Source organism: Streptopelia decaocto (genome assembly GCF_964273445.1).
Source record: "Streptopelia decaocto genome assembly, chromosome: 1".
Classification (NCBI taxonomy): Eukaryota; Metazoa; Chordata; class Aves; order Columbiformes; family Columbidae; genus Streptopelia; species Streptopelia decaocto.
The window spans coordinates 138785138-138798493 of record NC_138663.1 but is presented as its reverse complement, the minus strand read 5'-3'; the positions used below and the strand labels follow the sequence as shown (position 1 = coordinate 138798493).

The 13356-nt window shown below is 41.2% G+C and overlaps 1 protein-coding gene across 11 annotated transcripts in view; it reads right to left on the bottom strand.

Moving 5' to 3' along the window:
* Positions 1–13356, bottom strand: part of ZBTB20 (zinc finger and BTB domain containing 20) — a 512466-nt gene that overhangs the window by 182813 nt on the left and 316297 nt on the right. For all 11 annotated transcript variants that reach the window (XM_082063098.1, XM_082063101.1, XM_082063097.1 and 8 more), the window contains one exon: positions 6254–6354. The gene's annotated coding sequence lies outside the window, so the exon portion shown is untranslated. The remainder of the gene's footprint in view (positions 1–6253; positions 6355–13356) is intronic.

Below are 13356 nucleotides of genomic sequence, written 5' to 3'. Positions count from 1 at the left end.
CAAATACATTGTCTAGGTTTAGACATTCAGTTAATAACAGTCATAATATTTCTATGCCCTTACACAGGGTCTTTCATCCAAGCTTCTCCAGGTTTGCATAAACAATCACCAACTAATGCTTGGGTACTTGTGCATACTCTGCTGCTCATGAGGATGGAGAAATAGGGGCAAAAGATCTCCAAGGTCAAGGACAAATTGTGATTTGGTGTCAAGGTAGGAGAGAACTGCAGATGATGGGTTTCTAACTAAAGGCGGATCAGAGATGCAGAGTTTGTAGCTGATCTGACATTTCTATAACTTAATGGCTCAGTAAGAATGGAGGAATGCAACAGATGTGCACCTTAGATCTTCTGTTCCACGAAGTTTAAAGGCTGAAGATTTACATAAATCAGATCCATGGCTAATCTTCAGTGGAACTCTGGTATATACAAAACCATACCAATATTTTGTAACAAAGCACAAAGACTGACAAATTTGCCTTGTTTGGAACTCTTTACCAGTGCAAATGGTCTCATCTGAGGCTTCACAACTGGTTTTCAGACCATGCATCCTTTGTGGAAATCCGGGCTGAATGTTCAAGGAATCCAGAAAAAGGTACCCTACAAAGATCGGTTGTTACAGAAAGTCCCAAATGCCAATTTCATGCTTGTAGATTATTCTCACATTGATCTCTTATGTGCCTGAAACACAAAACAAAACTCTGAGCGTGCCATATTACCCAAAAGCTTTTCCACATTTCCTGCCAGGGAAGAAATGCTGGATTTTATACTCTTCTACTGTTTACTTCCGTAACACTTCCTAACTGCACACCTGCATTGTTGTCTCTCCCAAGCCAAGAGAGGAACCCATGATTTCTGCAGTCCAGGCCCTTTGCTCCTTGCTAGCCAAAACTCCATCCTTATTATACTAGAATATATGATTTCATGCTTCACTAGATGATCAAAACCCAAGATCGCCAAATTATTTTTGCTGTTTCATTCAGCCATGTGATAATGCTAATGCTTTAAACTACTACCTGCTGAAACAGCAATAAGCGCTGCACTTCAGTTACTGACCCACACAGGTGTACAACAGCCTGTTCGAAGGATCTGACATTAACATATCCTGTTTTCCTTTAGTCTGCATTTCTGTGCTCCATGTATTGGTGACAAGAAAGCGTTTCTCCATACATTTCCATTACCTGTTATGCTTTACACTATTAAAAACACTGGATATTATGTATTTGTCTAGCTGACTGACAAAGCCAGGCATCAAAGCATCATTCTGGTGTCACATACTTCAACACTCTAATCTTTCAGAACTTGCAAAGCAATCTCTTACGGCGCTTTGTGGGCTGTGAGATCACCCTGACAAACTGTGATAATGTTGGCAATCTCCGAATGGGTGTTCATTTGCAATCTTACCACAGAGGAATTGCTACATTTCCAAATTTGAGGGCTTGACATAATCTGTCTCCACAAAGCTATCAGGGTTTGTCATAAGGCTGTCTGTGACCCAGGGATTTTATGGGGTTAATATGCGTCCCCAGTGCAACTTCACTGTAAGCACTGGAATTACCTAGAGCATGACTTTATCTATTTGCTCTCTTTCTCTTTATTTAAAATACCCCTTTATTTGTATTATTTTATTTTTTAAGAGCAAACAGCGCCCAGTAATAACATCCGAGTCAGGTAGGAGAGATTGCTCCTCCAAATCATGACCAGTTTCTTACAGTCCATACCAAACCCTCTGCTCCCCTCATCACACGCAGCGACTGAGAAACAATGCAAATGTCAGGTCAAGCTACAAAGTTATTGCCATCATCTCTTCCTTTCCGTATGCTCCCAGTACTGGCAGTCTCTGGGCTGCCATCCACAGGATATCCACAATTATGGCCCAGATTGAGGGAGGGGTAGAAAAACGATGGTACTCTGCCAAGTATGTCAGAACCTGAACTTGATCATTTTTCAAATTGAAGCTGGAGACTGTGGGACAGCACCACATTCTCTATAATCCATCTAAAGAAGGGAAAAAACTTAGCATCTCCAAAAGAAAAAATAAAAAAGTCAGAGTTAGTGCAGACCTAACATAAATAACTATTTTATATTTGCCTCTGAACCTTTAACTAAAGAAATATGCTGTCTTGATGTAGAAGGAAGATTTTTAAAATGCCATAAGACTATTAAGCACCTCAAGAAAAAGTGAGACAGAGAGAGTCAGTCTTCATCATATTTATGAGGGCCACAAAACTGCTAGTGAAGTCATTTAATTTTGAAATTACTCAGGAGTCCTTTAGAAAAGCCGGGAACACAGGATGGAAATAGAAACCTTAAAAAAAAGTGCATCCAGTGTTTCAAAATAAGCACAACACCCTTTCCCTGCTGTCATCCCCTTAGGCATATTTACCAGCTCGGCAGCTCCTCACAGTTAACAAGAGATCCTCCCGAAATCCTGCTCAGGGTGTGGGTGGGTGGGTGGATGAGCCGCTGGGACCTGGCCACGGCCGGGTCAACAAGCCTGTGCCAGGGCACAGTCACTCCACGTCAGTGCAGCACTGAACCACGAGCTTAACTTGGGTATTTTGCTGAATTACTGCTGGGATATATTGCTATATTAAGTACATTTTTACAAAAGAAGTTCCCTTCCTTGGATTATTCCACCTAATCAAAACAAAAATTGTTAAAGATGCACTGTACTTTGTTTTATCCCCATTTCAGCTATTTTCTGCATTTCATTCTCTATGGAAAAGGAAACAGTGTCACTATTTGACCTCAGATTAATCGCCTAGTTGCAATGCTACTGGAAAATTTTTGAATCCAAATAAATCCTAAACTTGTATTTTGGCCCAAAATTGCAGCAAGCTTGCTCCTGCTCTCATTTTAGTAAAATGCCTACTGCTTTTACCAGGAGCAGCAATTATCCCTCTTATCTCTTCAGTCCTTCAGAAAAGTGTGTGCAGCCTTGGAAGCTCAAAGTAAACGTTTTAATGTGTGTATTATCTCACTGAAGTCAGTAGGTTGTGTGGATATTAAAAAAAAGGCTGCATGAAAAGACAGCACAAAGATCCATGGGCCTCAAAAGGTTAAACAGCTTCACTAATACAAACACTGCAGATGGGACAGTCCTGAACACAGCAATGAAAACTGTAGGTGCTTTTCCTTCCTAAAACTCCCTTCTTGAGGGCTAAGGCTTTTATTCTGCAGTAAGTCGAGAACTGGTGAGTAGACTCGTATACTTGTTATTATTTGAGTCTTTTCTACATAAATCTATTTTTATAGAAGAAAAAGTCAAAGGAAAGAGCCCTACCTCTCAGCTAGTGCCACTTCAGAAGCTTTTTCCTAACAACAGCTGAATACTGCTTTTCCTTTTTCATTTATATTTTTTAGTATTTTTAATACTGATGATAAGTTACTATGCACCCAAAATTTTCTGAAATTAAAGAAAACAAACTATCAGTGGTAGATCACTGTTTATAGAGGGAAAGAATAGAGAAACATATTTAATTTACCATAAACAAGGGGTTTCATACCATGACAGCAACTTTTAATGAAATTCATTTGTCATATAAATTACGTCCTTGGGGATATCCCATAAAATTAATTGGGTCACAGAGAGAAGGAAAAGAAATCAAAAACTTCTCAAAACTCCAGCAAACAATAGGCTTTAAACATAGCAGTATCAACAATCTCACTGTAAAGTTCTTCCCTCCTCTTCCTCTATTCTTCTTCCCAGGAGACCAAGATCATCGGATTGAGAATCATCTTGATCCACCAAGATCAAGATAATCATATAGATTCAAGTACGCAACATTTCTGAAATGGAAAATTTTGCAAGCAGCTCTGTCTTTCCAAACTACAGACACCCTAGAAGAATTCTGAAATATAATTTAGTAAAGACGTTCATTGTGTCAATGTGGCTTTTAAGCAGAAAGCTACAATTGCAAAATCTGGGCATGATACATTCATCACACAACACAGAAAAGCAAAGGGGAGGAGGGCAGAAGAAAACAATAAGAACTTTAGACAAATTTTAATACTGGCCAAACTCATCCTCAAATCAAAATTCTGAAGCTTTGCCTGTTCATCAGCTTCTCTAGAGTTTACGCAAAAAGGAATTTGCCTGTGTACTTTCCTGTACCACTCTGGTTCCATTTCGTGCAAGAAACAGGACTTAGCTTTTTTCACTCAACACAGCTCACTGAATTGGAAGTGTTAATACACATGTACAAAATCCAACATATTTTCTGATCCCATTTGAAAAACAGATCAAATTTTGCTCTTCCTGATGCCTGTGCACCTTCCATTGTAGACTTGAGTAATAAGGGCAGAATAAGAAGACAACAAAATGCAGAGGAGTAACCAAGTTGATGGTGCTTGATCATTAATGACATTAACAGACTGCGCTAATGGATAACTTCACAGTACAAATTTCATCTGGATCATGTGAGGGCATGAGATCACATTTCTGCCAGCCCTTATATGTGTTAACGTCAGCAGCGGGGAACAAAAGATAACAGATAAGGCATGGAGCTTGCTGGTAAAAGTCAACACATCAGAATGTATTTTTAAAACTACACCAAAAGAATAAATTTATAATGGATCCACACTTTGTGTTTCAAGGTGACAGAGTTCTCGATCTGGTACAAAGTTCCTAAAGCTCAATTTACTACATTGTCAATGTATAGCCTGAGGGGACAATCTGACTTACAGTATCTGTATGACTGGTGATGAAAGAACCTTGCTTGGCTTTTAGATCCCAAGTTTGGCTCAAGATAGTGCAGCAGAGAACAGAACATCTTTTATTTTATGTTGGGAGTTCACAGTATTCCTCTTCAGCACAGAATTAGGTTTCAGTGTGTAGAATTCTCACACACAGCTCACTGACGGGTTAGAATTCACACCTTCAGGTTTTGGGGATATACTTCACACCCATCATTGTTACTGCTACTAAAGATACAGATTACAGTGTCCTCATGTCATTGTAGCATCTGCAACAGAAATCTTTAGAAAATCTGGGAAAAAAAAAACCTGTGCCTTTTACGAGGTCACAGCATGTCTTATGCAGCCTTGGAAAGGCTTCAGAGTGCAGCAACCACATTAATTGGACATTACATGGATAGCCAAGTATAGCTGAATTACTGTGCAGCTTTTACTGTTCCTTGTCATGTTGTTTCAAAACACATTTCGTGCTTTAACCAGTCATATATACATATGGAAGCATTGCACAACACTGGACAATGCTACAGATCCACAGGAAATAATTGTTTCACAAACATGAATCAATCTGCACAAATATAAATAGCGTGGCCCAAATCTGCTCTAAATTATGCCTATGCAAATCCATGGAAGTCAACTAGTACCACTAACAGAATAAAACCGATAAGAACAAGTAAAAACATAATATGTGGCTCTACTGTACCATTATTCACAGGCCAAAGCCTGCCAGCCTGTCATCACTTACATTCTTCTACTTTCCCAGCACAGCTTTACAGGAAATAAGAAAAATAAGAGTATCTGGGAATTTCTAGTTCTCTCATGCACTGGAGGACACATGTCCAAGAACATATGGACCTAAATGTGTCAGCATCCTACATCACTCTTATTTCTATAATGTTATTAATTTTTGTGGGTGGAGTCCAAAATTTTAATGCCATATTAGCACACAGTGGCTGTTTCTGTAACGCACATGTCACAGGGAGTGTATGTGTAGCAGTCCAAGTGTAGCATTTTAACTTGATTTCAAGTGATTTTTTCAATTGTAATACTCTCGAAAGATGAAGTATTCGTGCTACTAGCAGGGTATTTCACAACTTTTGTCTTCACAGTTTCATCCATTCGCCTCAATTCCGACCTCCAGGTTATTATGCAATTGCAGATTTGGACTCTCCACACATAGCTGTTTCAAGAAATCATATTTTGCTCTATACTGCACAGTGTGTGACTTCAGGGTTGGTATTTTTAATGCTGAAACAAGCTATATGAGTGACGTATACCACTCTAGGCAAAAAGCAAGACTAAGAACAGAAAATTCTTTGCTCTGCTAACCATGCCTGAATGTAAATCCAAATCTCCTCAAATGATTTAGCCTCTTTACCAAACTTGCAGGTATAGACAGATACTGTGGGTATCAGCCATGTAATCGCTCCAACTGGATACAGTGAGAAATGTATTGCCAAGGGCTTTTTGGCTGTGAATCAACAGGTGGTTTGGCACTTGAGATTTCTACCTGTCTGTGGTTTTCATCTTTGGTTTCAAGATAGAAAATGAGACGATACCTTTCAATGCTGCATCTCAAGCAGGCTGTACAGGAAGCAAGGTTTCATTCCAACCAAATCTCTGTCTCTCTTGCACAGCTGAGGAAAACTGCCAACCACTGCTGCTCTTGCCATCAGCACACGATGGAGATGTTAGGAAAAGGCAAAGTAAAGGGAGAGAAGAAAAAGGAAAGAAAAATATAAGTTTTACATAAACAAGCAGCTGTATACAACGACTACATCTGAGGACAACAAAATAAAAAGTACTGGCTTTAGGATCAGGAAACAAATAAACAAAACATTGGAACAGCGTAATCCAAGAGGGTTTTTTTTTTAAGTTTATTGGATACAGAGAATTTTTGTTTAAATTTCATTCCAAGAGATACAGTACTTTGAAAACATATGATAAACTTAAAGGGACAACATTAGAGAAACAAACCTATCATGGCATCAAAATGAACTACACCATTACTCAGAGAGCAGCCTAAGCCCCTTCAAGAAACACCCTGCAAAGCAGCAGAAGCACTCACAACATATGTTCTTGCCTGCAAACAGCCCAGGGTGCAAGTGGGGGGTTTGGGTTTTTTTTGTGTTTAAAGCCTTCTGCATGGGCCTAACTCTGCCTTTGTTGAAGGTAGTGTTAACACACATCGAATGCAGTGGGAACCAAATGCGGATAACTGCATACTTTGAAAAATCACACCCAATATGTTCAACTGATGCCATCATTCTCTGAGGACAAGTGTAGGCTATGGAATACTACAAATAATAGAGAGCGGCAGTCTAAAGTAAGCCTTTCAGAACCAAGGAAGCATATTTCGATACTTTTTCACAGATAATTGGGAATGTGCATCTTCAAAATAGTAGTTAAGAGCAGGTAAAGACTGTCTAGAGATCCTTACTGTGACAGAACTCTCAATGCCTTTTCATAAAATAAGAGTTCTTCAAAGCAACTCTCAGCAACCATTAAGAGAACAGCCAGTGAAACTACGCTTTTCGGATTAAAGTAAGAAAATGAAAGTCAGTGCCTCTCCACAGACGTAGATGTAATGAGAATGACTTCAATACATCTGCTAGTAATCAAAATGGGTCCACATTCACCAGTGCACAGAAAAGTGGAATCCTAACGATCAGCAAGAAACTCTGTTTTGTCCCAATAACTGTAAAACCATTTCAGGAACTTCTATGTACTGAGTTACCTACAGAAGACAAAAACTGCATGATTAGATTGTATTAAATCATCTATACTAATTAAAGACTGAGCTGAAGAAAAAATGGAACAACCTTATCATGAAGATATAATCCCTTGGTGGGAAAGGGGCCCCAAAATATTCTGTTCCTGAGTTGGAATTTTTAAAAAAAGCCAACTGGGTCTTTTTTCCACAAAAATTCAACTCTCAGATTACCAAAACAGAATTTTTCCATCAACTAGCAAGAAAAAGGAGGAAAAAAAAAAGACTAAAGAGCCTTCCAGAACCAGCAGTTGAGAAATATTTGTTTTGCCTTTTCTTGGGTAAAAGTTATTCCCAGGGAAATTTTTTATTTCAAGAAAAGGAGATTTCGCTGAAAAATCACTCCAGTGGAAAACACCTGGCCATGGCTACAAAGGATAGGACCACTGGCCTAAGCCAGGGGAAGGTGAACGTGAAGGTCAGTGGACTGGGTCTGCCACAGCTCTCTTGCACAATCACGGGCAAAGCGCTTCCATTCTCCTCAACGTGATTTCTCCTCCAGCCTTTCTCCCTGTGTGGACCATCCACTCTTCATGGCAGGAACCGTCTCTCACTGCATACGCTGTGTACAGCCTCTGTAACACCTTTTTTAGGTGTTTAACACCTTTCAGCACTGCACTAACAACAGTGTTTTTCCCTCCCACAGCAGCTAGTTCTCAATACTGAGGCAAAGACAAAAACGCAACCTATGGCTGCAACACACAGCTAATCAAATGCTATTGTAAGCAATGGGGATGTGGGGGGGTGCTTTTTTACCGCAGAACTAATCAGAGTTTATACACACATAATCAGACAACTCTACAGTCCAGTCTTGTGATCTGTGTTCCAAGCTGCCAGAAATAAAGCAGGAAAGAAGGAGGGGGGGGATCTCCTGTGTTCATAATGAAGGAAGAGCGATGACTGGACTAAGAGCTGAAGAGGTTACAAGGCAACAGCAGTGCCATAAGTTGTTTGGGCTTAAAGCCAGATGTCTTGTATTTCCTTTGATTGTTTCTAAATAATTAATGGTATTAATTTAATCATGTGACCCCCCCCCCTCCCCTTTTAGTATTTGGCTCTGTGTACTAACACTAAATATAAAGAAGAGAAACAGGACTGTCTATAGCATGCTGAATATTAATGCTGTGTGTCTGGACTGCAACAACAGCTGATACTCCTGTTCATAACACTATACGTCCACAGCACTCGCACAGTGTTTGCATGAAGTAGATCAAGTAGTAGTCTTCGTACTCCATCCATAAACCAGCTCAACTATGGCATATGGACGCTGCATGTTTGAAGCAGTAAAATAGAGGGTACAGCTCTCTCTCCGCCCACACTAAGATGAACCTGCCACTACTATTTCACGTAACGTTTTCTGGCAAGCTCCCAGTTTTCAGTCATGCTGGTTTGCTTGAAAGAAACACTCAGAGGAGACTCTGCTTGTCTTGCTGTTCGAACAAACAAAATAATCATGCGTCTTGAGCTAATGGTCCAAAGCTTAATGAAGATCATAGAAAAGAGGCTACCCGTGATGTGAGTGTTCCCTTCTGATTTATCCACAGAAGCCACTGCTGTTGGCAAAAGGAAATGAATTATAAGGATAACAAGTAACCCTGAGCTCTGGCCTAGACAAACCTTTGCTTGGTACAGCAGCAGCCAGTGTACAAAGAAAGCAGCAACTACCAGAGGTAAAAATTTCACTTCTCCACAATTTTCTACGCCAGGACGCTTGTGGGAACAGCAGGAGGACCTGTGTTCCTGCACCTCTCTTGTTGGGGCTGCAAGTCTCACAGGCACAAAGTAATCTCACATGAATATTGTGAGCATTAGGGTTGAGTACCAGGACTGCCAAAATATAAAAGAAGAAATCCTGAACAAATGAAGAATATTGAAGGCAGCTCCATATTCCCTACATGCATATGTACTCAGTAAAAATGTCTGCCCATCCTGGTAGATACTTGACAGTACTCTCACCTCCCCTAGTCAAGTCTCCAGTCCCACCCATCTTATCTATCCTTTTTTCCTACCACATTTCCACTTATCTGGAATACCATGGAATGGGAACCTACCATCAGGCAGTATTAAATGGAGTAGCTGTGAGGTAATGGAAGGGAGAAAGAAACCTGACAGCTTGGAGCAGACCCTCACTTTGTCCAGCAATGCCTCAGACTTCTGGAGATAAGGACAAAGTGATATGAGGCCTTCACAGATGTCAAAAGAAATTTCCAAAAATGTGCACAAAACTACCCTCACCAAAGAGTACCTGTGGTGAGTCAGAGAGGGATTGGTCAAGTCTTATTTCTTATATTTTATCCATGGCTCCCTATTTGGTTGTCATTCTGCACCTAGACTATTGGATCAAGACTGGCTTTATTGCCTTCTACAGTTATGATTCTTCAGCCAACGAAACTGAACACTGAAGAGTTCTCCACTACAAAGTCTAGTCCTAATCTTCAAGGACTTAGCAGCCAAGGTCCAGCAATCCTACAGGCATCTTTCTCCACCACTAACTCACCAAGCCAGCTGGGTTCATCAGAAGAAGTCTGTTTCATTACAGAAAGATCCTATGGGATGTACACCTGAGTCTTTCAACTGGGACTGGGGCAAAACCAAAACCAGCATCATCCCTGCACACTGCAGAGGACCATCACCTGGAGGGAGCACCGTGACTGTAACATCACAGTTTTCTTTCTTGTGCACACACATAAATGGAGCAGTTAAAACAAGAAGAGGAAGAGTAGCATACAGAGAACCTTGAAGTGACTCCTTCAGTTCCTACTAGGTACCTACAAAAACTGGCAACGCCTACACAAGCAAGAAACACATCAGGAACACCTGATGACGGAGTACCCCCCTTGGAAGTCATTCACAGACCAGTGCACAGTGTGGTTTTGAACTGGAACAAGAGGAAATTGCTTCAAGACAGGAAAGATCACATAGAAACAACCAAATTGTTTGTGAGGCAGAAACACTGGAAACAGCCAGCGATACAGTTGAACAGCGTTTGAGTCTCAGCACTTTATGAACAGCCCCTGTGCTTACTTGCCTGTTTTTCAGGATTTTGGGGGGTGGTGGTAGAGTGAGAAGATGGCATTTTTCCTGTGGCAACAAGGATCTCTGAAAGCATCTACATGTCAGACTTTGCTAAGAACGCAGCTTTTATTCCTTCTTCTGCTTTATTTCCCTTTAATGATAGCTTTGCAATGAATCCCATTTGTGAGTTGCTCAAATAAATGCACATTTTTCTTGTAAGCAATATCCTCCAAGATAGTACTACAACTGAAAATAAAAATATTAAGAGCTAAAAGGCACTAGGTCTTCCCCAGTGCCCTCATCTCCTCAGTGCACTGGATTGCTTGCTATTATTATATATGGGGTACCAGGCAGGGTACTTGGTATTATAAATATGTACTGTATTGAAATATATAGCCCAAGTCCCTAGGGCCCTACATTCTAATTAGAACTACAGTAGTGCAAATAACTGATTTATTTGGCTAGCTGACCAAACTAAGTACATTGAAACAGAAGAAAAAAAAACAAAACCAAAACCACAAAAAGCCCCCAACCAACCAACACCACCAAAAACACCCCCCCACACACCACCTAGGTGTTTAACAAAATGGGCTATTTTTTTGTGTTTGATACATTTCAATTAAAATAGACTTTGTTTCAGAACAAAACCAGAAACCTTGTTGAGAAATATTAAAACAACACCTTTGTCTTTCCAAAACATTTCTTTTACATTTTTTCTCAGTTTATTTTCCTCCTTAGCTTTGGATAACCTGTATCTGAGTCAAACAGTTTCCAGCAAGTAAAACATTTAACTCAACGGTTTTACCCAGCTCCTAAATCTAAGGGCTGAACTGTGAGTTGACCAGCTCTCACCTTAATGAAAGAGGCAGGGGATCTGCATTCTCTTCTCGGTTCAGTCCCTATCTTTGCATCCAAGGTGAGTTATTATTTTGTCTCTTATGGTTGTCTCTCTGTCCACACTTTGTCCCTGCTATCTCTGAGCTCATCGGGGTTAGATGCACCTCCTACAGCATGTCTGTGCAGTGCCTAACACAATAGATTGCTCATCTCAGCTGGGGCCTATATGATTTACTATAATATAAATAACTGCTCCACCGCAGTCAAATCTCTTTTTAATGCCAATAGTTTCACTTGTGTATATTTAGCAGCCCATCATGGGAACATCAGTTCTTTTTTAATTAATTACTTATTAATAGAGGTAAAATATGAATGGACGACAAGTCTAGATTTTTCCTGCTTCATCAATTTCAGCGCTCAAAGAACGCATCAGGCTTACAGCTACCAGGAGCCAACAGGGACATGTACTGAATGGAGCCTGGAACCCAAGATCCCCTCAGCACTTTTGTACCCCCATTATTTGGGGACAAATCCTGTCACCCCTCCAGGGAAGGACAAGTAGCTGGACTGAAAGAGCTGCTTAGTGGAAAGCCTCACGGGCAACCTCCAGACTCTCTGTGCAGAGCTTCAGGCACACAATTACCAATGGTCGGAATGGGAAATGCACGTCCAGTGGTGGCACAGAGGTGGAAACAGCCTGGGAGGCTGAAGGGAAGGGGTCTGCCAGCCTCTCTTTTGGAGACCTGTTGCATCTCGCAAGGCCAGCTTGCTTAATAACAAGATGACTCTAGGACTTGTTAGAAAATAAACAGCACAGAAATAGAAATTAATTCATCATTATGAGCTCTTCAACTTTGATGTACTCTTGGGGCTGGGGGTGGGGGTTTCAGAGCACACATGGCTGTCACTGAAAATAAAGTCAGTCACGTTTTTAAAACACTGGGGACAGAGCTGCAAATGTGCCCCATTATGTCTTGAGATGTACTCCCTGGGTACAAAAGGTGCGTGGGTTACGGTAAGCTCGTGTGTTACTTTGCTGAGATGGTAAAAGGCAGCACAAAGTACAAACTGAGAAAGAGCAAGTGCAGAGTATATGGGGTGATTATTCCCACCGCACAGGCCTGATCCTGGGTGCCCCAGCTATCCTGGGGTCCCACTGCAGCTTTTACCCCACGCTATTTGTCTCCATCCTTGGGGCTGCTGCCCAGCTCTAGGAGATGCAGCTGCCATCTCGCAGCCCCTGTGGCTGCGTCTCAGCCCCAACCTCTTGCGAGGGGACTGCCAGGGGCACACAGGCCGCCCCTGTCGCTGGCAAGGTGATCACGCTCTGTCCGAGGGCAGCATCCTCTGCATACGAATGCCCCCACGTCATGCTAATGGAGCAATTATTACAATTAAAAAATAAATCCTCCTCTCTGCCAATTGTCTGTACTTACTGGCCATTGCTGCCATCTAGCCAGACGCATCTCTGATACTCACAGAAGCCTTCAGCCTGTTTATTTTCCCTTTTGCTGCTTGCAGGGATAAATGCAGCCCTTGTAACTCACTGTCTCTGCAGAGACATTTGTAAACTTTCACAGGGTTGTTTTTTTTTTTTTTCCCAACAGGTGACAAAATACTGTATAACTACAGGTGCTTTGGGGACACTAACAGGAAAATGGAAATCAGATACAGATGCAGCCGCAGTTGGAGAAAGGGAAAAATCAAGATAAAGGCAGAAAAGAATGTTAAAATGAGCAAAGAAATGATTGAGAAGGAGTAGTTCGCTATTTTTGTTGCTGACTTACTCTTGCAAGGTAGCTCCAGCAGAATAATTTTGTCTAGTTTGTGATCATGCGACATTTTGGCAGGTGTGACAAGTGGAAGGTGGGAAGTTTCTTGAAAAAAAAGTTTCTGGATACTATTGGAAAAGGATTAGGAAGTTGTTGACTCAAGCCAGCACTGCAGGACGTGCTGCAGGTCACGGCTGAGGGGCACTGGCTGGTGTTCCTGGACTTGTGAAGTAGGGATGATAAGAATGTGGCTACAGAGGGATACTTA